Below are 23,608 nucleotides of genomic sequence, written 5' to 3' on the forward strand. Positions count from 1 at the left end.
CGCCAAGTGACGTTTACACGACCTTCAGTCACGCCGCTGTGCCTCACGTGCTTGTCTCGCGCCTTGTGTGTGCTCTCCCTCGCGCGCGCGTGTGTCTGTGAGATGATGACAACAGCTCTCTCCTGATAGACTCTTAGATGTTCAGCGGTCTACACACAGAGATGGAGGGAGAGTCGAGAGCCAGGAGCAGGGCACCAAACACTCTTTTGTCCATCAGCCTCTTCCGGTATGCTCCCCCAGGTCACACAACTCTCTCAGGCTCTTCTAGGACAGAATGGAGGGAGTAGGGATGAGTAGCCAAGGCCTGGCCATCCTTGTCGAACCACTGAAAGAGGTGGATGGTTGATGCCACACCAAACGTCCTCCACTTTGTAGTGACTGGGAAGGTTATGGGGGAGGGAGGATGGAGCCGGCAGGAAAAGGGAAAGAGAAAAGCCTTCCCGCCTGCGATGGTGACACCAAGAAGTGTTCGTGACCCAAACCTAGATGTGAACCGCAGACCACACGATTTTCACTGCAGTGGTGACACACTGGACCGGACACAAGCGACAGGTGAAAGGGCAGGTAGACAACAAAGTGTCATCTAGCGCTGCTGGTCACATGCGCGTGGTACGACACACGCCTCACCTTAATATAATAAAAATATTTTAACTGGACATGCGCATGGCGCGATATCAATCCCCAAAAAATAGCCGTAGTGTGGGCAAAGTGGAGAGAAAAAAAAGGACACAATGAATAATGATCAAAATGTGTTGATGTGTTTTACGTGTGTTTGCATGTCATAGATGTATTTGTACACGTGGCGCAGTAAAAGACAGACATGTATGTAAGGGCAAGGAGGTTACCGCCCGCATGCGCAGTCCCCAATACGCGAAGGAGGCATAATGGCCACTTGCGCAAGTGTTTTAACCTCCCGGGCAGTGACGACTCGCCACCTAAAACCTTTCAACAAAAGAGCAGCCGAGGGTCACGAACCAGCAAGGTCTCATCGTAGCCTGCCACTCGGCTCACGAAACCCGAGGGCTTGCCGCAGTGGTAGTGGGGCCGAGAGTTCCGTCCCCTGAGTTGCAAGAAGGGAGCGCTGCACTCGAGGGACTCTTTCCCTCGGTCTTTACGTGCAGCTGGTCTGGAAGACGCGACCCTCGCGCCGTGACACGTGACACGTGCTTGTGCACAGGTCGTCGTCAGGTGCCCGTAGTCACGGACCTTAGGTACGTGCGGAAGGGGTGAGGTGGGCAAAGGGAGGTCAACGAGGGCGTGACTCACATCTTTGCACGCGCAAGGACCCTACTCTACCTCAAGAGGGGGCGCTCGGACTCTCAACACAGATCAAAGCCCGTGTTCGCTCCTCTATTATATTCCTGTGTCAGCAGTTATCTCCTCCTCGACTGCGTTCCATCTGATGCCGAGTGCACCCGCCGTAGTTATTCTGGCATCAAGGGGAGGCAACGACAGAGCGCAGCAGTTAGACACCCACCCCTCACCTCCTTGCACTGCCTGTGCGCATGCGCAGTGGATGCAACTGGTGGCTCGTGGTTCGCCGTGACTCCGTCGTGAGCACGAGGGTTTCAACGCGTACACAGGCACCACGGAGGCGCCCTGTTTCGTGGGAACAAACTTCTGGGGCTGAGACGTTTGAAGCATGAAAACAAGGTTCGGGGTTAACGGGAGCTGTCTGCGGTATTCTAGGAAAATACTTCGCCAGGGATCGGAGGTCAGGAGAATAAAATACCGCAGCACGCAATTTTATGAACAATAATGCCTTGGTTCACGAGGACGGTGATTACGACGAAAACGACGATGATGATGATGAGGAGGAGGAGGAGGATGGGCGAAGAGAATGAAGAGAGTATGTCGATGGCCTCTGAAACAACAGTTCTGAGAAATCGTCGAACCACATTTTTCTATGACTTGCTCTACAGAAAGGCCTAGATGCCTTGACGTGGCAGAAGCGAAGGTTGGGCAGAGCAGTCACAGACAATGTAATCTTTTTCAATACATACCGATCAGATTGCGGATATCCTACACATACCAACAAAAAAATCCCAAGAAGAATGTAAGTAAACTGTAATCAGATAAAGTGATAGCATCCAAGAAGAATGTAACCCAACTGCAGACAGGAAAAGCGATAAGACCCAAGACGAATATAAGTGTAATCAGGGACAGTGATAAGGAGACGGTAACCATGCAGCAGTCCTATTTTGTTTTTGGGTTGGTTGTTGTTTTTTTTTATGCCGACAGGTCAACATGTCAGACAAGAGAGACCCCCACGTAATAACAACGTAATAACAACGTAGCAGTTTCCGTCACCCACAATAATGTTAAGGACGGAGCAGCCGGCGAGGGTCTTGAGTTCGTTGACGACATTTGACTTCGCTAACACGTTCGTACCCGACACCAGCCCCAAATACGGTGAGAGGGAGTTCTGCACATGCGCAGTGACCTCTAGATAACGCACCACCACCACCACCACCACCCCTTACAGAGAAGCAGACACGAGTAAAAAAAAAAAAAGAAAATCACGTTGTTTCTCAAGAGAATGTGCAGACAAAGCTGGATACTGAGTTTTATTTGGTCATTATCTACCAAATAACATTCTCTCTTTATATCCTCTCTCTTGCTCTTTCTCTGACATTCCCACAATCCTCCTCTCTTACCTTATCCCGTCCATCTATCTCTCAAAAAAAAATGCGCTGGTTCATTGCCTTTACTAGCCTCGTGTAATGATAAGTAAGAGAGGTGAGCGCACTATGACTGCACTCATTGCCTCCAACTCATTTCCGTTTTGTTCGCCCCCGCAAGAAGCGAGCAGTGTTTACATTTTCTCAACCTCTTGCGCCATTTTGCGCTGCTCCAAGTTTATGGCCCCTGAAACGCTGTTTATTGATGATGAACTCTTCAAGGGGCACACAACCGAGTGTGGCAGGCGGCATAACTCCGGGTTGCATCGCCTCCCGAACGCCGAGGACCGCTCATTGACGTCGCCTGTCGATGAGCAGGACGAAGCCAGCGACGAGTCTGCGGTAGTCTCTGTCTCTCCTCGGCATTGAACTATTTCTACCGTCCTGTCTCAGGGTTCGTGAGGTCACGTGACCAAGCAAGATGGCGGCCTGCATGTACCAGAGCGGTGTTGTAGACGTGATTGTAAGTGAACGATTATTTTGCAGATAGGCATTTTGAGCGGAAACGATTCAGAACCATCCATCGCCTAATCGCAGCTTGTATCTCCTGTCAGTCGGGAGAAAGTTCCCAGGGCCTGGTGACTTCACAGAGGCGGTCTGCGGGGTCGACCAATCAAAACAAGGTGCACACGCATCTGCAGTAGAACTTCCTGTATATTCATCCGCCCCTCCTCTCTCTCACCATTATAAAAATAAGTCCATGTAAGTTTTTAAAAGTATATTCGCTCCTAAGATATACTTAAATATATTCACAAAAATTGCTAAATGCTGACAAACTACTATCTCTGCCAGAAGGAAGAAGTCAACTGTTCGCTGACGATGGTTGTTGGGAAAAAAAAAGTGCCTGGCTGGGCGGAAGGGTGGCACAGTGAGAATGTGCCGTGGGCCCCACAGTGTCGCTCATCCCAGCCATTGTGGTTGCCGGGGCTTGGACTGCGGGCAAGACAAAAGGGATGGTGGGCCAATAATCACATTCTTCAGTCGACTGCCTGCTCCCAGCCACAGAACAAAGCGGCGAATTTCTTCAGGTTCAATGAGAGCGAGGTGGGTGCGTGGAGGGGAGAAGCCTTCCACTGAACCCATCATTCCATCGAGTGGTGGCTGAGAAAATAGAAGCAACGGATGGACGAGAAAAGGGAAGAAAAGGAAAGTAGGGGGGAAGCTATGGGAGTATGGAAGAAAAGAGAGGGGTGGGAGAGAGGACGCGAACATTGGGTGGGACATGAAGGGTATTTCGGCTGTATTCGTCTCATCTTTACCCCTTCCTCCCTCTCCTCCCCTCCACCACACACACACTTCTACTATCGATCGGTTTGAATCTGAATCATCGAAAAATTCCAATACAACTGACACCCTTGGCCACAAAGGGAGTATAGGGGACAGGAAAAGACGGGAAATGAGACTTGGCGAAGAAGACAGTGAGCTGTTTTCCTTCCTTCTCAGTGCCCAACATACAATGCTCTACACATCACCCTTTCTTCTCCTTCTCTTTCTTTCCCATGCACGCACGCACGTGCCTGCAGACAGAGAAGTTTGATTCTTCCCTTTTGTCTGTTTATTTACTTGGTCATCATGCTCCAAAGCAAATGCCGACCCCGTTGCTTCACGAGTTTGCATCATCCTTGTCATTGTAATGGCAGCCACGTTGTGACAATACCCCGGGGTCGTCTGCGAGTCCGGCGGTGTAGGTCGGTCCCAGCTGGGGGTGAACGAGGAGAGGACCTAGAGGAAGCAACAGATGCTTTGAACCTTTGAACCAGGGTTCTTGTCCCCACGGATTGAGGATGCCCTCTGAGGATAATCTTTTGAGAGTAAAATCCGCGACTATCCGGGTACCAAGGAAAGTCTCCTTGATGAAGAGAAGAGAACTACCTAAGCACCTGTTTGATGTGTCTGTAAATGAACCTCTCGAAACCCGCTTTATTGAAGGCACACTCCACATCCTCACTTATACCTCCGAAGTAGAAGAACTCCAAAGTCCTTTTTGTCGGGAGTTGGCTTCTGTACTTCCTAGGCTGTCTCGGTGGCAATTACCAACACAGGCATGCCACAAAGGTTAATGCCTGTCTCTTTGTAGTTGAAAGACTGACGATCCTGTGGCACCAGAACAACAAAGAGAAGGAGCAGACGACACCAGAATGAGGTTGTCGTGTAGAGCGCATGCGTCGTGAGTGTAGCTATGCTCAGACTGGAATACTCAGTTATACTCAGATGGAAATTGATACACCACACAGCACATAACACAACACACAAACAAAGAAAGATATAGTGAAAACATGAAAGATGAAGAAATGTATGATATGAATAGAAATAAAAATGCATCTCTATAGCTAAAAAGAAAGAATCCTTGAATGGATGAAAGGCGATAAAGAATGTAATGTACAGTAAAAAAAAAAAAAAAAAAAAAAAAAAAGAAAAGAAAGAAAGAAAATCCAGACTCGAAACAATGCAAGATGATTGGAGTTATTAGTCACTGGGTGTCAGGGTTATTACTACCCTGTGTATGAGGACGAGCAGGGCGGTGTTGCCGAGTACAAAGTCTGTTCAAAGACCGCCCTTCCCTCGCCACCAGCGAACAAGACGACTAATTTAGAGGTAAACAATAACATCATCCCAAAAGCCGCCTTTCACAAGAAAGGAGCCATCTCCGGGGCCACGGCGACCGCCCCTGGCAACAGTCAACTGTCGTGGTATTGTCCCTGCTCCGCCTATTGTGTGCCTTTAAACACGCACACACAAACGCACACACACGCACTCTCACACGCAAGCACACGCACTCACAGCGCCAGCCCTGTGTGAACAGTCAATGATAATACCTCAGCAGTTCTCAGCTCTAATCTACTGTTAGTATGTCCGATGGAATGTGATGAGACCAGCATCCAAAACCTAGCTGCAGTGTTCACATCCTACTAAACACGATTTCCAACAAATACAATTCCAAATATTTTTTTTAATTCAATTCAAGTGTGCTAAAAAGTTCACGTGTTCCATTTGCAACATAACCACACTATTCAAGAACATAATATCTTGGAAAGAACATTTTATTTCTGACAGTGCTTTTGATGATAGAAATACTACAACCAATATGAACAGTAATCCTCCACACCCTTCATTCTTTAGCGAGGGGGAAAAGCTCCGGATTGTGCTCTTAAAACCGTTCACGTAAATCCAATTTAAATAAAGGACAAGAGCGACAGAAGACAGGCAATAACAGAAGATCAGAATAAAAAAAGGGAAGACGGGTGTATACACAACAACGTGGGTACCGGGTAACTGGAGTTGGAGGTCCGCGACAAGCAGCGGGAGGGTTAGCCAAGGGAGACAGGGGGTGGCGGATGGGACAGCCAGGTCGGGAGGGGCCATGCTAGGGTCAGGCCCTGTTTGCGATGTGTGAAACGCGCTCAGCCTCCCCGCACGTCAATTTTGTTGGCAAAACTACGTCCTGCAAACGTACAGCCATCTTTAATGGCCACCTTCTTCCCGGCTACGTCACTGTTTAATACAATGTGCTGCGCTGCTCTATGGCGACCTCCCCAAATCTTTACGCTTGATTACGCCATGTCTATTTTCTTCAACACGCTATTGTGTCACCAAGGTGATGAAGTTAGAAGATTACTGCCATCTAAAGTGTAATGAGATTTTTTTTCACTCTCCACATTACTGCTTCGCCCTTTCTAGTCCCTACTCTCTCTGTCTCCTTCTCTTCCTTCTATTTTTTTTTTCTTTCCCTCTCCCTTTCTCTCTCACGTCTTAGCTTTCACGCTTGTGTCAGTTCATGCCTAAAAAATTCTTGTTCACCATTGTGATTAATGACATAGAATAGTTGGTATCGCAAAAGAGGGATGCCTTGAAGGGCTCTGCTTCGCATCCGCTGGGAGGACCGCAGGGAAGAACTGATTTATAAAGTCTTCTCCATCATCTTTAGTCAGGGCTCCCACACAACCTCTCTTTCTCTCTCACACACACATTCTCTCTCTCTCATTCCCTCCTACTTTTACGCACAATTTCTCTGTACAGAAACTGAATTCAAAAGTCCAGATAGCACGTCATGTGTCGATGGCTGGAAAATGATATAAACTAATCACTACAAAATGGAAAAATGTGATAAATCTGAAACGCCAAAACTTCACACAAAATGAAAGAGAGTAAAGCTTCTTTTGAAGTCATATTACCAACTTCATTAAACAGCGATTTAGATGTCTAGTGGGGTGCAGTTTTTTTTCTTCTAATTATTCTGTAAATTTGAGTTCAAGATACTAGTTTTCAAAACCTAACCTTCTGTTATCGAGATCAAATCAAATGTCATCAGGAAAAGAAAGAGATAAACACATCCATCAGCATTGTAAAGGATACCTTTAGGTTTGGCTATATCCATTGGGAGAGCTGGGATCATAATTATGTTAATTAGTTCTCTTTCGGAAAACGTGAGGTCACGAGTTTGACCTAAGCTGTTCGGATGTATAAGATGCCATCTGAGATGTTTACCAAGTGGTCAAAACTTTCACAGCCCTTTCCATTCATTTATGTATTGTGTCTGCGAACATTAACTTGACAAAGACAAACAAAAGAGGAGATGAGCAGCATCTTTGAGAATATTTACTTAGTAAGCTTCTCTTTCCTGAGGAAGAGTCCCTCTAAGACTCGTTTAACCGCTGCTAACACCATACCACTTCCTTCGCATCCTCCAGTGGTTGCTTCCACACCCTCCTCCTCCTGCTTCTCTTACTCCGTCAGTGTCGGCTCCCCTCTGTTCTTTTCTGGCTCTTTCCCTCCCTTCCCCTCCCTTCCCCTCCTCCTCATACTTCCTTAAAATGATTCCCTTCCTCCCCTGCGGAAGAGCGCCCCAACCGTTCTGTGGTCGGGGAAGAAGGATCAGACAATCTTCATATTTCATGTGGGGAGAAAATGTTCATTGTCAGATGTGACAGCAGATAAAGCAATGCCTTGTCACTCTCTGGCGGCCCAGAGCAAATTTGCTGGCGAGGGGCATTTCTCACTCATAACCGCGAGATTTGCGATGGAAATACAATGCCGATATTAACCACTTGTATTCATGCACTTACTCGCCGGTAAAGAGGGACGAAATGGACGCCATTTTGGCAGGAAGGACACACGCATTTGCAGCATTTGCGCTGTGATTGGTTCCGCAGCTGTCCAGACCCTCGCACGCGCACGCGCGCCACCTTAGGGACCCGAGGAGACAAGATAATGAAAAGCGCGCGCCTTGTATGCGCACGCATCGTTGGCAAATTACCTGCTTGTCTCCCTTGCGACTCGAATGACACCGAGGCTGGTTGCAAGGGGGCGCTAGCGGCCGTCATAACACGCGTCGTATAATTTCCACTTCCGGTTTTGAAAACAAAAATCAGGCCCAGGAGAGGCGGCACTCGGGGAGCAAGACAATTTTTTTTTCTCCTTCTTCTCCAGGGAATGAGGTTATTCTTTCGCTTGTCTTTGAACACTGAATAAACTGTCAACGCACGTAGGCGAATAACTCTTGAAGCAAAATTTATGAAAGGCAAAAGATACAATTATAATTACATGGGAGGAAATTTACGGTGGGTACGATCAAGCGCCAATTACATGGACCAGCGGATGGCGGCCGCTTTGAAAGAGACGAAGAGAATACGAAACGGTTTCCAGAGTGCAAAATACGCCCGATAAATATGGCGGCTACAGACATTTGCAAGTGAGCATGCACCAAGAGCTGTAAGATTTATCGGTACATCACCTGAACGCAGCCCGAGCCGAATCAACTTAAAAACTAATGAAAGCAGGGTTTCTATTCCCTCTTTTTTTTGCGCGCAGCAGGATGGGGGAAGATGTGATGGATATTTTACAATTGCTTAACTATCCAGATATGAAAGTTGCTGCGAATAGCTTTCTCTCCAGACGGGGCTGCAAAAACGCTCTGAGTGACTGCGCGAGGAGTAGGTGAGAAAGGCAAGGAGCGATTGCCTTACAAAATGTAAAGGATGCGGCAGGATGCAGAAAGTCGCTCCTTTTCTCATTATTTTCGCCGGTTCCTGCACGCACCAGTTTTTAGATCCTCATCAGCTGACTTTTTTAATGCGATACATCAGTGTATATGGTGCTGATTGAAAAAAATGTAAAACTGAAAAAATATTTTATAAAAAACTAAAGTTGGAAAACAATTCCAGAGAGATGAGATAGGATTCGGAATGATGAGATTTGTGAAGGTAATGGGAAAGAAGATTTCATCTATCTGAATATGTATCTGAGTGTTTGTTTCAATGTATGCATTGGTGCCAGTCTGCGTGTACACATATTGTGCATGTATATAAAGTAAGCTCCCTCTATATATATATAAGAGACACATCAAGACATTACCGCAAGATTCAACAATGCACAATATAAACTAACTACAAACAGCAAAAAATCAACCTCCCAAATACAAACTTCAATAACTGACCGATCACACACCCTACCCCACTCCCCACCCCCTCACAGAGAGAAAGAAAGAGAGAGACTGTGAATTTGATTCACACAAATGAAGACGTTGAGATGAATCAGTCTCTCTCTCTTCAAGTTGCCATCTCTCTCTTTCTTTCTCTCTCTCTCTAGATGCTGCCAAGCATGTTAAATGCGATTTTCAACCTTTCTCTCCAAGACTAAGACGCTTATCATGCGAGAACACCCCCGTCCCCAACCTCCAACCTCTTTTCACTGCTGCAGCAAGATCAGAGGGTCTGTACCCAGAATGAAGGGTACAGGAAAGAAGAAGAAAAAAAAACACCCTCTAACTGGATGGTTGCAAGAGGGGGCAAGAATAGAGTAAAAACTGTCTGCTTTTGTGCCTGCCTTCACCTCGTTCCCTTCCCTAAGTTTTTTTTTTCTTTCTTTCTTTTCTCTTGACCCGCCGCCATTCGGATTTGTCATTATGCTATTTTGTCGTTAAAGCATAAAATACTAGAAAGGGCCGATGACTCTTGTTTTTGTCAGGGCGCTTTCAGCGGAACATTCGTTTTTCACGGTAGTTCCCGCAGCAGAAAGGGACTTGCGGCCAGGGAGGAAATCCTGTTGGCGCTTTCCGCAATCAACATGTGGCCAGCCCTGCTGTTACGGCACGCCAACGGTTCCTGGAGGAAGCGGGGCCCATATTGATCTCAAACAGCAACAAGAGTCAATCAGGCAAAAAATAATCGGACCTGTGCGCTGCGATAAAAGTAGCTAGAAGTAATGGTGGCTTCTCTCCCCCTTTATTATTGGGGCCTTTCAGCACCTGTCTTGTAATAAAAGGGTCAAAATTGAGCTTTCTTGTCAGGCTGGGCCCCCCTTCAAAAAGGAAACCCCGAGCCGACTTTTCTTTTCATTTTGTTGCAATTTCTCGCAATTCTTTCGGTCCCACTTTTGTCCGGTTGCCTTGGCAACGGCACAAGATGCAGAAGAATCTGTTAAGTGTAAAGGCATGTGAAGTTTTGACATCAATTGGCACCAATAGAAAGGAAATGAACTCCATCATAAAAGAGGGAGGCCAAAGGGACGCTACTCACCACTCTACGGCTGGCACAGCGGAGACGGGAATCCTTGAAAAGCATTGGCTGGCGCGGCTTTGTTTCCTCCCGAATTGTGACCTGTGCAAATTAAAATTGAATGCGTCAGTAACAAGAATCGCCTCCCATCGCAGACTCCCTGCTCTTTACCTAAAAGCCCCAATCTGCGCGCAGCGGGGCTAATTCAGACCCAATAGGGCCTGTCATGTCACCAGAGGGCAAAAAAAGCAGAACCGTTGAGATATTGGACAGGAGGGGAGAAAACAAGCGCAGAAATGAAGATGCGAAGGAGTTACTGATCGTGCCACGGCAACAACATATCGAGAAGAAGTTGAAAAGAGTCAGTCGATATTTCCTTTTTCGCTCTCCCAACTTTCACTCCGCTCTTTTCTTACGGTCTTTTATTACGGACAAATGACGGGTGCGGGCTTGCCTCCCCTTTGGATCTCAAGAGTTTGGCTTTTTTTTCTTCTTTGCCCAGGCAAAAGAATTGAAGAATCTTTATCAACTCTCTTTTTTGTTTCTTCTGACTTCTGGTTTTCTTCTTTCAATTTACACTTTAGTCTGGGCGGATGTCATCTCTCAGCTTATACCTCTTGTAGCCCCCTCCGTCAACTCACACACAAAACTCTCACACACACACACACATATTCCCCTATTCCCCTCATTCTGTTTGTCGTGATTTTTTTCTTGTGCTTCAGTAGAACTCTGAACATGAAAGAGAAATAAGAGTACTCACGACACAAATAAATACATACCTCCCCCAATATATGAAATTATATATTAGAACTTGAAAGAGCGATGGAGAGAGGCGGGAGGAGTAAAGAAAAAGCCCAGAGAGTAGCACGCTTCTTTCAAGAAAAAAAATGAACTGTGGGTATGGAGGGAAGGGTTGTCGTAGCTTTGTTTAATTGCCCGACTTGAGAGTAGACCGAGAGGGGAGATGAAAGACGAGATCTTAGACACAACTTGTACATACACAAAATGTATCTCACGACTGTACTGGATGGGAACCAGTCAGCTGGGGGAGCAGTCCGCTCCACCTCACATACAATTGGTTGATTTCTTGCTTTGCTTAAAAAAGTAATGGTTTATTACTAATTCTTTTAATCTTTTAATTTTCGAGTTACATGTTAACCTATACAGGGAGGCAACCTCTGTCTTTTTCCAGACAAAAATTCTTTACTTTCTCGATATTTCGGCTGGGGTTACAACCGCTCTTGCTGCATAGGACAAAAAAATGATGAAGGAGGAAGAGAAGAAAGTGTGATGGCGGTCTGTGGTACCGGTGGCGGGGACGACTGTGGTTGTAGCAGAGAGGAGGAGGACGAAGAAGGTTAATGAAGAGACACAGAAAAACACGGCGAAGCTCAATGGCTCCTCCTGACTCCGATGATAGCATCACACGTTCTCCAGTCTTTGATGAGTCTTTGTCCTCGGGACGTCTTCCGCATCGCTGAGCTTGCAAACTAGGTCGACCACGTAAACAGAAAAAATGCATTTTCTTACAAACTACGTCTCGCTGTATTTATTACGTCTACTACGTCACGCCGCCACATTGCAAACTACGTCATACCCTTACAAACTACGTCTACTACGTCGCGCCGCCTTTCTTGCAAGCGCCGCCACATTGCAAACTACGTCACACCCTCTCCCTTACAAGCTACGTCGACTACGTCACGTCAATCTCCTAGTACGTCGGCTATACGTTTCGTTGCCTTTCTCATGAGCGGCTAGGTCAACAATTTTCAACCCCCTTCTCCTCTCCAAGTACAGTGATACCTCGGTTCTCGAACATAATTCGTTCCGGGAGGACGGTCGAGAACCAAATTGTTCGAGAACCGAAGCAATGAAACCCATAGGAAATAATGGAAACTGGATTAATTCGTTCCAAGCCCCAGAAAATGCCTATTTACTGGCCTAATTTGTATATAATATGTAGAAAAACATGAGTCTCAACAAGAAATAAGAAATAAAAGTGTATTTATTAAAACAAACAAATAAAATGTACTGTACAGTACAGTAAATTGTGTTTCATTTACTGTACCTGTACCAAACTTTATGGCAGGAGGGAATGAATGTGAAGGGAGGAGGGAAGGGGGATGGTTATTGTTTTGAAGGGGAGTCCTCTTCATAAAAACAGAGGGTAACTGCTCTTCGGTGTTTCTGTTCTCTGTATCTTTTGCTGAGGAGAATCAGAATCTTGCTCTGCAGTTGCTTGTCTGATTTCTTTACAGAAGAATTTGTCAATTGTTTGCTGTTTTTTTTCTCCTTTGCAAAATTTTGCGGAAAGTGGACATAACATTGTCATTAAAAATGTTAACTGCTCTATTTGCTACCACTTTATCAGGGTGATGTTGTTCAACAAAATTTGCGATTTCTGCCCATTTTGCACACATTTCATGACTCTCTCCACAAAACGTGACTCTCTCTCTCTCTGCACTCACACTGATGACGCAAGCAAGGCGCGCTGGGCCGAGTGAACGCCATTCGGCTCAACTCGGCTCATCTCGGACGTTCGGATGTTCGAGTTCCAAATATTTGTTCGGATTCCAAGACAAAATTTTCTCGAATTTCCTGGTCGAATACCGATTTGGTCGAAAGTCAAGGCGTTCGAGAACCGAGGTATCACTGTACTTCGCTTTCTCGTCAAGACCGCGACATGCCAGCTACAACTATCGCAGAAAATCTCGCGGCCGATTCCGACTCCTGGCGAAGACAAAAGTGACAGAAGTGGCATCGGCCACCCTGTTACGCCCAGACATCGATCCAGCCGTCCGTCCATTAAAGGCGGAGGGTGAAGCGCAACTGCCGCACTGTCCCGCCGCCCCCGGTCAGCGGCGAGTGGTCGGCAAGGGCGGCTACCCACTTGGAATAATGGCAGATTAGACATCATTGTCAGAAACACGGAGAGGCTGGGGTCGGGCTCGATTAACACGGAGGAGTGGGGGGAGGAGACTGAGGCGGCCAGCTGAGTGGAGTCACGCACAGGAGGTGTGGAGGGACGTTGAAGAACGAGAGTGTCGGAACGGGAAGCATGCAAAGAAGGGAAAAAAAATAAAAAAGATAAAGCGCCACAGGTTGGTCTGTTGGCTCCAAGTTTTCAAAGTGCCAGAAGGTCAAGCAGGAGACTAGAGACGGGTGACGGGTGATCTCTTAGCCAGCAGCAAGAGCGATAGAGAAAGACGATGAATAAGTGGATATCAGTGACCGCATCCAGTAGAGGAAGGGAAGGGAAGTGGCGTCTACGAGCGGATTGAGTGAGTGATGAAGCTAATAACAATAAAAAAAAATAATAAAAGGTCTATAGATGAAAGCTAGAAAACAAAGTGACTCCCTGAAATAAAAATAAGAGAATATTGTGTTAATAAGAAATTGAATAAAACAATAGACTATTATTTTAACATGACATGAGAGTGTCGATTAAAACGATGTAAAAAAAATTACAGGAACTGCATGGTATTTGTTCATCCAGCGTTTTACAAGCTCTCTCTCTCTCCAGCTTTTATTCCCGTCTCCCCCTTGCTGCTACTATCGACTCATTTGACTGGCTCATCGTATGGCTAGTTTCTGTTGATCTGAAATTCTTCGTCTCTAAAGTATTTGTCCTTGTCCTTTCCCTTCACCAGGCAGGAAAGAAAGAAACTGGCGATGCCAGCCTCTTATAAATAGTTCTCTGTAGTTCAAAGGCGCTCTCACGGACCTTCTCAGACTTTGCGGGCAACACTTTGCGTCAGCAGGTTGAGGGAAAACGATCGACAGAAGCAGGCGAACAGGGGTAAAAAAAAATGTATAAAACGGATGAAAACAACAACCCCTTTCATTCACTCTAAGCAAGACAATGTCTCTTTTGGAAGTCGGTTTACAAAACTTGTAAGGGAAAAAAACTCGAACTTCCTCTCGATTCTGGCTAAAAGTTTGGGAGACCCGTGAAGGGCTAATGTCCGGCTGAAGTATACTCCTCACGAGTCCCCCCCAAAAATCTGAAACATCTTGACCGTTCCCCCCTCTTCTTTCTCTTTCCATGGTCAATGTCTGGGAGAGGATGGTCTAAGACCAGTCACCACTAGTCATCGCTCCTTTCAGACAGAAGAGTTCTCTTAACGGCCCAGGACGGAGGATGTTGTGGTACCGCCTCTTCACAGCCAAGACTCTCTCGTACCGCATATACCCCCGGCCCTGAGGTCCTGATGAGAGGGGCTTGGAGTCTGTGGGGGGACAGGAGTGAATTTCTCATATAACAATAGAAGAACGAGTCTTATTGATTCATTCTTTCTTCTCTTCTACCCTTGCCGGACCTCACCCTCCACCCTTTCTCCTTCCTTCACCACCGTCCTTCCCTCCACGTAAAGCTCGGATGCAAATGTGCATTATTACGCCCAAAATCAATTGAGCACAATGGCAAACCCCAGGCAAATGCGTTCCCCTTGTCATAGCTTTCATCAACTTTGGATCAATTTTCCCCGAAAAATTTTACCCCAGCTCCCGAATCGAGCCAGATAATGGCGGTTGGGGGAAAAAAGAAGGGGAAAAAGATTTTTGTTCAATCTTCTTTCTGGTGTCAGAATTTGTCTTGAAGCTATTCATTGAAGCGCAATGAAGATTTATCATGAAACGCCGTCTGCCGAGATCCATTGCAGCGCCGCTGTCCACGGCCCGGGTCCTGGTCAGCCCCTGTTTTCACCGCCCAGACCCTCAAAATTCCCATACTGCCTCTGATCTCAAAAGGTTCATTTCCTCTTTTCAACAGCAATGCCCAACCGGCCCAGAACTGCACTGCCGTCCATACAAATAAAAATAATATGGCAGGCCAAGAAAAAATCAAAGTCAATTTTTAGACATCCATAATACCAATCCAAAGAAATATTCCAATTGTAAGGGGGGAGCAATTCAATTCTCTGCTTGTCAGAGACGAACGTTTCTGCGAGGTCTATGGAGAAATTACGGTGTTTGTTTTCTGGAGAGAAAGGACTTAGGAACATTCACTTTAGCATTAGATGAAAGTTGCGAGATTGAAGATTCTTTGATTTGTGCTGTTGGTGTGTAAGAGGTCTTGAAAACAAAATATTTCCAGTTTTTCTTGCTCCGCCTGTTCTGGAAGCAGCATTAATAAGACCGGGGTCTTGCCAGTTAGTTTCAAAATATCGACAGTAAATCATCAAGCAAGAGAATGGCTTGTATCTAAGTTTTCCCCTCCCCAGTATTTTTTTGCTATCTTTCCAGAGTTAATTCAAAATTGTTTTTATTCATCAATGAATTATTTCGTACTGGCCAGGCTGCAGAAATGGAGAACCACATACAGCGAAAGCAAAAGCAAACAGTAAGATTTTATCGAAGAAGCCCGGGGCTTACAACATGTAATTTATATAGAGAGGACCTTCTGAGAAAAATAAAACTAGCATAGCAGCAACCGTCAAGTATTTATTATCCTGTTACCAGAGGACTGAACTGTTTCTACAGTCGTCTGGTGTAATGCCTTTAGCAACAATATCTAGAAGTCTTGTGTAATGTTTTCTGATGTCTCTCTTAAGGTTAAAGGTTGTCTTTTGTATATTTATACCAGACTCGAGGAAATTGTTAGTAAACGTTTGTCCCAGTCCTTTCTGTGTTTTATTTATTTGTTTGTTTATTTTGGTTTTTGGCTGTAGTTTGTGTAGTTAATAATTAGTAGCATAGTGTGACGTTTGTAGTAGTCTATTTGTAGTGATATACTGTAATGTTAATGATAGTCGTTATCTGAGTAACAAGCGTAGTACAGAGCTAACAACACAAGTCTATACCATCTTGCCTCAATAAAAAAAAAATACTGCTTGATAGTTACTGCCTTCTACCTATGAGACACACACATATATATGTGTGTGTGTGTATAATATATGCACACCAAAATCAAGGTTAAGGTATTGTCTGGTTTTTTTGGGAGCTATAATGAAATAATCTGGGTGACCTCAACCCTCCTCACTGACTCTATTTATTTATTATTTAGCTGTAATAAAACATTGATTAATTTCTTTATTTATTTACCGTTATAAAACATTAGAATGTATCTATTCAAACACATATAGAGATAAGTATGACACACAAGTTGATCACAAATAAAGGAACATTTTTGTCAATATCAGAAATTATTTTAGTCGCTGACCATTAAAATTTGGATTTATGTCGAAGAATGGCAGATAGAGAAAGGAGTGACACACACACACACAGACACCGAAATAGATGATAGATGTTTGCACTGACTAGTTCCAGACCCGTGAAGGTCGCAAGACTGTCGCTCGATGGTCGCTAGACCGTGGAAGCAGCAGTGGCGGGTAGGCGAACACACGAACATACGCGCACGCATACACACACACAGACGAGTGCTCGGGCGCGTGTGCGACTACACCAGCCCTACCCCCTTCACCAGTAAACACCAAACATCTAATCAATGGCAGAACTGCATTGTGGGTGAGGCCCAGGAGACACATGAGACTGTCAGAGACTGGCGGCGGACGGTCAACACAACCCTCGCCACAGCCTCCCGCTCGGCCTCAACAAATGCGCCTTCGATCAGGACATCTTCTGCTTGCTCTCGTCGTCACCCTGCCTGGAAGGGAGGGGGAGATAAAGGATGACACAAGGCCAAGTTTCACCTTTGTGGCGCACGAGGATGAGTGACTCGTGCTCAGACACCTTTGGATCCACCAGCATCCTTTCTCTGGTGAATGACGACGACGACGATTGTCACGATGTATGAAGGGATGAACGGACCAAACGTGCATTAGATGTGAATATCTTTTACAACGTTCAGCTGTGTGTTAGGAACTGTGGGCAGAGGGAGCTATTCCACCAGGACCAAGGTGCAGGGAAGAAGTTCGCCGAAAGCTTCTCGCGAGTACGTCTTCCGACATCAAAGAGCGCGGCGCGTTTAAAATGCAAAATTAAAAACCGCAAAAAAGTTAATGAGGTGGCACCTGCGAGGGAGCTGCGCCAGCCTCCCCCGTCCCAAGTTCGTCCTCTGTAAAAGATAACCGTTTCTTTGCTGGCTATAATTATAAACAAACAAACAAACAATATTCACTCATGTTATTGCTCGTCTTTAAAGGCCCTCGCCTTCTGGCGTCAGGTAGTTTTTATGAGAGCGAAGAACAAGGAGAACCATCAGAAAGTTGAAACACTGGAGACTGCAGCCTGCAATCTCCGACAAACCGCCAGCATTTAACACGTAAATAATTTCTTCCTCCCTCTCTCTTCCTTTTAACTCCCTCACCTCTTCGTTTATCTTTTCTTCACTCCCTTGTCTCCTGATTACCAAATTAAGTGCGGAATCCTCTCCAGCATTGTACAAGGATGAGGTCTTCGTAGATATTAGTATCTGACTTGTAACAGGAGTCGTCAATCAAGGAGCATAGGTCTGTTCGTTTGATTCCTTAATTACTCGTTTATTCCTGTTACTGTCTGTAAACAAACTGGCATGGAGGGTTTGAGCACGTGCAGCCATGAGACAGGTATAATGAAACCATGGGAGGATCAGAACATTGCATGAGAAGAAAAAGTCAGGGTAACATTCACAGAAAGCAATAATAAGCAAACATCAAAGCAAGTTAAACGGAAGTGACGTCATAGACAGTCTAATCTTGTGTGACCCTTAAACCGAGCGTGCGCGCGCACACACACATACACACAGTAAGAATAACGTGAATAATAAACAGTACAACACATTACAGCTCACAAAACCTGCACGAGAGACGCCACGTGAAACACCTGGTGACACGAGGCTCCAGGTGTCGCTGAGCTCTGCCATGCATGTAAACAATGTCCACGCCAAACAAAATCACTGTGGAAGGGAGAGAGGCCTTTAAAAAAATATATCGCCGTTACCTCGGACAGCCGTGGCAGGGCGCAAGCCACCAATAAAAGCGGCGACGGCGATGCAGGCTGTCGTTGCTGTTGTAGGAGGGGGACCCAGCAGCGCAGCTGCACAATTCTCCGCGAAGCACAAGTCTCCGCGAAGCACAATTCTCCGCGAAGCACTAGCCTCCGCGAAGCACAGGGGCAAGGAAAGAAAAAAAGAAGAGGAGGAGGAGGCACCGTTGTCCAGGCACGGGCGACGAGGAAGACGATGGTGGCGAAGGAAATCTCGGTGGCTGGGGAAGAGAAGAACGGCATCCGGCGAAGACTTTTTTGTGCGTCTGGACATGTCCCCCTCACCCCGACGGTTGCGGGTCTGACGGGTTCCGACGGCCTATTGTAGTCGTGCCGGGCGCTGAAGGTGGTTGTGGTGTAGGGTGGGGATGGTAGTGGTCGTGGTGGTGCGGTGCAGTGTTGGCTCATGGCGCTCAGGCTTGCCCGAAGCGGGGGGCAATCAGACCCCATTGTTTAGTATTGATCACTTCAGGAACAATCTGCTTCTTAAGCTAAAATGCCTTTCGGCCATTCTCTCTCTCTCTCCCTCCCACACTTCCGTTCGCTTTCGCTGTAGTCTGTGTCCACAAGTCAATGTCCAACTTAGTGATTGTTTTATTTAAAAGAATTTTTAATCATGAAAGTGAGGTTCCCATGTTGTCTTAATGTTCTGATGGAACTAGTTGAATTTCAGTGCATTTATTATTTTTGTTTATTGTACATATGACTGCAAGCGCCACTGGTTTTCCCGGATTCAAGATCATTAAGTGCAAATCACAGTAGTGGGTGGAGTGAAGGAGGGATTTAAAAAAAAATGACCGACTTTTGCTTTGGACTGCTAAATTTGAGTAAACGTGAGAATACTCAGAAGTGATCTTCTTCTTAGTGTTCATAGCTCATGTTTCTTCTCGGTGGAACTGTTAACTGTTCTAAACTACAATTTAATTAGCTTCATAATATAAATAAAAGAGACAATATACAGAAACTTCTTGATACTTTCTGTTACTTTACATTACCTAATGATCTAATTTCATAGCTGCAAATTGTCAGGGACATTCTGACACCACACGAAGTGTGCTTCACCGTAATAACACAAAAAAGGATTTAACATCTGTCCACAGTCTCCTCATGCAGGTAAACAATTTATGTACACACGTGCAATTTATAGCAGGAAGGCGAGCAATGGGCCCTCGGACTGCGTGGTGCTGGCATCAATACTAGACCCTGGGACATCGTCGCAACTTCTGCTGCCATCACATCCTTCTTTACCACCACCACGACCGCCGTCGTCCCTCCGTCACCGGAGTCGTAAACACCTCCAAAAGTCCTGAGTAGTCTGACAAACAATGCCGAGACGAGAAACTATTGATTACCATCACCGGCCCTCCACGTGCTCCAAACAGTGGGGTGCAAGCTGTGGCGCGGGTAGGGATGGAGGAGGGGTGGCCATCGAAGACCCTCTGCTGCTGTTAGTCTTCTACTTGAGAGCGCGTTGGCCAGCACGCGCCTGCGCACTCTGTGGCCGTCTGTAGCTGTGTGTGCGTGTGTGTGTGTAAGTCTGGGAATTTTTGTTGTCGTTTGTTTTAAAATCCCGCAGAGCGGAGATTATTGGTGTGTTCCTTGCCCCTTGACTGCACATGCCACCGTGCAGGCATGCGTATAATCGTCTTACCTCCCTTACATGGTGACCACTTGTTTTCATAACGGGTTGACATGGACAACTTCTTTTTTTCTCTCTCTCTCTCGCTCGCTCGGCACACAAAGACCTAACCGATCTGTTGTACCTCTCAAGATTTAAATTACTGTTCTTTCTCGCCTCCGAACAATCTGGTGCAACTCTCCACTTCACATTACGCTCCTCTCAACACGTCTGGCCACAGAGACCCTGTTGTGCCTACTCTTTCTTCTTTCTTCTCTTTTTTTTCTTTTCTTCCCTCGTTCGCCGGCCCTGAAAAAAATCGATGAGTGGATTTATAGGAGAAACTAAAATTTGTCGCTCGGGCCAGACAATGGACGGGCCGTGTTCTTTGATTCTGCATCGCATTGCATTTTGCGGTATCGGCTTCGGGAGTTCCTTGCTCGGCGGAACGCTTGGTAAACGAGAGTGGGGCTACCAATTTCCCTCCATCCACCACACACACACATCCCTACCACCACCACCACTCCACCACCAATCTGTCCTCCATAGCTGGATTTTTCTTCAATACTGGAAATATTTGGTTCGCTTCCCAGGACAGCTGAAAACTTTTATCTTAACATGTTTCCCCGAACCTTCTTATATCTTTATTTCCAGAAAAATACAACCACCAGACCACACCGTGTTTGTTTGTTTACTGTTTTTTTTTTTATGTTCTTAAATTAAATGCTGTTAGAGAGGGGAAAATCATAAGTTGACAACAAAGTGTAAGTTGACCTAATGATCGACTCTCACGGCCAGTCATACAAACCAACACACACACCAACCCACCTACACACACACTAACACACTTTCAACCCTGCCGCCACCTTGCTACGGCCCAGGAACGTGACCTCTCCACGTAACCGCGACGTAAAACCAAACCTCGTGATTTCGTCCCAAACGAAACCACATTCTACGCGTCATCAGCGCCCACTAATGACGTCACATTGTCACCTCAATCTCGTCTGATTCCAGCTATCCGCGGCCATAATGCCGACGAATCGATCTGGCGTGATCCTGGCGAGTAATGACGTAATACAGACTCATCGATTCCGTCTGATTCTGGCTAACAATGACGCAAGGCTTCACATCTCAATCTCGATTGATTCCAGCTTTGGTTCGCAGGCTGCCGCAAGAACGCTTCAGCCAAACAATCGGCCGGTGGCTATTTTTAGAACGAGACTTTCAGATGCTTGAGAGCTGTGGCCTGCTCGTCCCGTTAGGATTATTCAGATCGGCGCGAACAGAAACGGTTAAAGTGCACGGCTACAAAAAAAAAATAATAATGTCAAAAAAGAATTTAGTCTGTGTTGATGTTGTTGGATTTTTTATGTATTTATTTTCACTTTCTGCTGGTTGAAGACTGTTGATTTGTACGCATCCATACACAGCTACAGGACCATCTTATGTATGTACACAACAATAGAACCATCTTTACATACCTACTTCGCGATCTGCATAAACCAAAATGAACCAGGAACATTTAATTTTATTTCCAGGCGGAGTATTGCATGCTGCATATTTATCCATATAGGCTATCTTTTATGAGTTTTGGATAACAGCAGAGAGAAATATAAATCATTACCAAAATGAGAGGTTTGGTTGACTGCGCATTGTCAAATGTCCTCTTGTCGTTTCCCAGCCGTTCAGGCATCTTATGTTTCCTAGAATATACATACAATTGTTTCAACTTGCAGTGTTTGTGTGAATTGAATGAGAGAGTCAAATAGTTATTTGTTTTAGTGCTAGAAATTATTCGGGTCGAATAGTCACATATTCGAGGTCCACTGTATGTCCACAAGGATCAAGAACACGTAAGGTCCACTGTACAGCCATGAGGGTCGAGGACACATAAAGGCGCTTGGCATGCATATGAGGACTGAGGACAGGAACAGGTCCACCTCATGCCCTTCGGTATTCAAGACATGAAAAAAATACTGTCGTTATCTGGTCACGTAGCGACCACGTGACCACGTTCACACTAAGATGGCGGTTCTCGTGTAGGTACCCATACATTAGTGACCTTAAGACAAAATGTTAGTGTTCTCTAGTCACCAGCAGGCCACGGTTCCGCTATAAAATGCTTCTCAGATCCACTTCACGCGATGAACTACAATGTTCATAAAAATTTCCAAAGATATTATGAATTTTGAGATGTTGATCTCGGCGAGAAACAAGTTTACATGAAGGGTAACTTTCTTCCTGCCACCACGTCAGCGCTTTTGTCTAATTTACGACAGCGGAAAGACTCGCTCAAGTAAATTGTCTGGAAAATAATCTCCGCCAAAGTTTCAGAACCCTCGTATTGATTTAGCAGCCTCGGCGAGTCACTTTAAGCTCGGTGGATTGGGACCGAGGCTAGATGTTGACGTTGTCCGATGAAAAGTCAAATCTCTTATTTTTCCACCAAAAAATAGGAATCAAGTAGTAATTCTTTCCTAAATTATATACGATCACCCTTTACCATTGCGAGTCTTTCGTTTTTGTATTCTAAGCTTTCTAGTTTGTTGATATTTAAATTTCTTTGACTTGTCGTTTTCTACCCAGAATTTACAAGTCAGTCTAAGAGATAGAATCGATTTCGTGAAGTAAGACAGGAGATGTATTCACAAACTCGACCTCTGGTAGGGATACAATCTTCAGGCTAGGATTATCACCTCGACATGCATCGCAGGTCAGCTGCAGGTTTGTCGCCGTACCTGCATTACTGAGAGTAGTCACGTGATTCACATGTGCCAAGAAGACTTCCCAGCACTGTTCCTTCATCATGGAGACGCAAGAGAAATTGTTGAGATACTTCCTACCACTTCTTCAGGGACAGTGAAATGGTTTAGGAGACCAGTCCTATCACATGCCCAGGATGAAAGACAGTGAAACATTCTCTGAGACCAGTTGTGGTCAATGAACCATCGACCTCGCTCTCGCCGACCCTGATGTACTGACACAGTTCCGAGGGATGACGAGGTGTTCTGGTCCCCCCCGATGATAGATAAGTCAATATGGTGGGGCACAGTTAACGCACCCTGGCTAAAGACCCGAGAAGACCGGCTACCTGGAAGATTAGTTCCTGGACGGCACCCAGGCATCCTCCCAACACCAACTTCCGCCCGTAAACAGGCAGGGGCGATAACTCGATCCTCGAGCCTATTACCCGGAGTGACAAAGACAGGTTTGTGCCGCTGGCGGCATGCCGCAGACTCTGTCAAGCTGAACATGCTCGTTACGCAAGCTCGCGCACTCCCTTTGCACGTGCAGCCCGGCACTGCCTCATTCACACGCCGACAGTCTGGGGGAGACCCTGACCAGCAGCTCGGGATGCTGTTACCCTACCTCCAGCTACTTCTGACAACACAAAAATAACCATTATTTGCTCTTAAAAAATAAATGTTTCGGTGTGTTTTTCTGTCTTATTGCCTCCCTGCTTACCTTTAACCTCTTTGACTAACCCTCGTATCTCTCCTCCAAGGACTGCAATTTTCTTCCCTTTCGCCTTCATTTTTTTTTTTTTTTTAATTTTTGCCATGTTTCTTTCGTTATTTCTTTCTTTCTTTCCAATCAACAAAGTGTTACAAGCACAGAAAAAGCGTCCATGTTATTTAAAGTCTTTCTAATAATATCTTAGTGCGAATAATGTCCTAACAGCTGTAGACAGACATGAAAGGTTTTCACTGAGTCTCTAGTCAGTGATGGGCTATCTCTCACCTCAGGTAATCTTTGGGTCTTTACTCTTCTTGACAAGCTCGGGATTGTTTGATTTCACCAGGAGAGACAGCAGACTCCGGTTATAAATTGCGGGCTTTGGTTGCAATCAGCTGTAACAAACAGGTCAACAAAAACTGTCACACAGCTGCTGA

At 45.8% G+C, this 23,608-nt stretch overlaps 1 protein-coding gene across 3 annotated transcripts in view; it reads right to left on the reverse strand.

Annotated features, from left to right (window-relative positions):
* Nucleotides 1-23,608, reverse strand: part of LOC112560811 (transcription factor SOX-6-like) — a 245,536-nt gene that overhangs the window by 194,931 nt on the left and 26,997 nt on the right. For all 3 annotated transcript variants that reach the window (XM_025232876.1, XM_025232872.1, XM_025232871.1), the window contains exons 3-4: nt 23,457-23,566; nt 10,196-10,276 (exon numbers count right to left, since the gene is read on the reverse strand). The gene's annotated coding sequence lies outside the window, so the exon portion shown is untranslated. The remainder of the gene's footprint in view (nt 1-10,195; nt 10,277-23,456; nt 23,567-23,608) is intronic.

This window comes from Pomacea canaliculata, linkage group LG3, assembly GCF_003073045.1.
Source record: "Pomacea canaliculata isolate SZHN2017 linkage group LG3, ASM307304v1, whole genome shotgun sequence".
NCBI classification, from domain to species: domain Eukaryota; kingdom Metazoa; phylum Mollusca; class Gastropoda; order Architaenioglossa; family Ampullariidae; genus Pomacea; species Pomacea canaliculata.